The sequence below is a fragment of the Palaemon carinicauda genome, chromosome 31 (genome assembly GCF_036898095.1).
Source record: "Palaemon carinicauda isolate YSFRI2023 chromosome 31, ASM3689809v2, whole genome shotgun sequence".
Classification (NCBI taxonomy): domain Eukaryota; kingdom Metazoa; phylum Arthropoda; class Malacostraca; order Decapoda; family Palaemonidae; genus Palaemon; species Palaemon carinicauda.
Window position 1 is genome coordinate 73,722,452 of NC_090755.1, and position 2,500 is coordinate 73,724,951.

The window sequence follows — 2,500 nt, forward strand, 5'->3', positions numbered from 1 at the left end:
TTGCAACATCCGCAGACTTTTACTGTCCTGTAACATAATATCAGGAATATAATAAAAAGACTTTACTGAATGAGAGTACATTTCCGGCGAACATGAAATGTCCATTACTGGGCGAAGGGAGCGGAAGATCTTTAAAACAGTTTAGAAGGTTTTGATAAAATGCTCTGAAGGGGAAACCAAATGGATTTTGGTTGGAAAAGATAGAAGATAAAATCATTCAAAGTTCAAATTACATATAAATGGATATTTTCCAAATGAAAACGCAGACCAATAAGGAGTTATTATGTTGGGTTTTAATGGTATTTTGATATAGCGAAGTACTGCTTAATAAAAAGCATTTTAAGGTCCATGTAATTTACCACGAAATTCTTTCAGCAACTGTATAATACACACACACACACACATTATATATATATATATATATATATATATATATATATTATATATATATAGTATATATATATATATATATATATATATATATATATATATATATACATATATATATAATGTCATATCGGATCAGACTGAACACAATTACTAAAGCTTTAAGAATTTGATTTTTTTTTCTAATCTTAAATAATCAATTCAATACAAAAATTTAATCCAAACACTAGGAGTATCGAAGTGCCATTGTGACTGACTTCCCGTACCTATATATTTTCATGAAGGCAAAATAAGGATTGTTAAGTACAGTAATAAGATCAACAAGTCAGTTTACAAACACCCAAAATTAAGATATCATTCTGTTCTAACCTATTGCAAATTAACTACAAAGGCATAATTGTTCTAATTCTTGATATAATAGAATTGATTTACCTCTTGTACTTTAAATGGCAAAATCCAAATTATAGGAAACTAAATGAAAACATAAAATCAAACTGATTCATGGAACTTATATATCAAAATAAATATCTTAGTTTCATGCTCTGAATGTTCTCGAATGAGAGCAATAATTAAAGAAAAATTTCATCTGCTAGAAAAATATATCAAATCAATCAAGTAATAAAATATTTAAACTGAAGATTCTCTATACAATCGGCCTCAAAAAAGAAAATAATAATAAAAAAAAAAAAATTATAAGGGGATCTAGGAATGTTTACATAAAATACCTCCGGACATTTCATTTGAAAGATTCAGTGTTTGTTAACACAAATCCAAACATTCAAACACCTTGTATTACCCAGATGAAAACACCGGTCCAGGAAAGTTATACGGGAGTGCTTCCACATACATTTATTTCCATGTAAACGCTGCTCTCACAGCCAAACATGATAGGAAGCCTTTATACAATTCGGGGTCTTAAATTACCTGGTTTCCGAGCAAAAAGTTTGTTGTGTGTGTTGAAGAAGACCAATACCACTGTAATAGGATGTCATAATGACAGCAAAACTGAAAATGTTATAGACGTCAAAGAAAACCAGTTAATAATAATGTATAATTTTAGCTCAACCATCTCTCTCTCTCTCTCTCTCTCTCTCTCTCTCTCTCTCTCTCTCTCTCTCTCTCTCTCTCTCTCTCTCTCTCTCTCTCTCTCTCAGAAGCTGTATGTATTCGGTACATCCTAGCCCACACACTAAATATCGGTGAAGGCCTAAAATTCAATTTTCGCTTTAGCTCTCCCTTCCAGTATCTAAACTACCTTCCCTTTATAGAAACAATTCTGCAACAACATGCACCCAAGGATCTCAGCTTTCAGTATTTTGTCTGAAAATACTACTAAAAATTCATATATTCCAGCACACAACATAGAATCTCGTTCACTTCAACTTTATAGCCACGCAAACCATGGAGAAGCATACCAAGCAAGAATAGTCTTCATTGAATACCTTTCTGTAATGCAGATTACATATTACAAAAAAACAACTGTTACTGTACATAATAATGATTTAGAATACTTAAGAAATTTATTGGTCATACTAAGCACCTTTGACATATGGATTAGCAACGAAATACAAGAACCTATCGATTTTTCATATTAAGATATGTTAGTGAAAAATTAGAAATATTTAAAACAATTTTGGTTTAAAACATCAAGATATACACAAAAGTATTAATTAATAACACTGGAATACGGCGATGGTCCATACCAGATAAGAGATAGTAAAATTGAACAAAAACCTAATTTTATTATCACACAACATATTTCAAAAGAAAACGGAACATAATACTTGTGAACAGGGCTCGGCGCACCCATTTGGCTTTTAACCCCTGTAACTATGAATACATTTGCATAGGATATACTCCACGTGCTCAGACAGAGGCGTAGGCTTATATGCACGCAACTTAACACGAGATTATGTTCATCTACGGAATTTACGCGAAAATGTCACGCAAAACATCTTGGTTATATCTGTTATCATCCCATGAGAGAGAGAGAGAGAGAGAGAGAGAGAGAGAGAGAGAGAGAGAGAGAGAGAGAGAGAGAGAGAGAGAGAGAGATATTTCCTGTATAGTATCAAAACTCTGAACACTGACGCCTTTTTTTCATGATAGAATA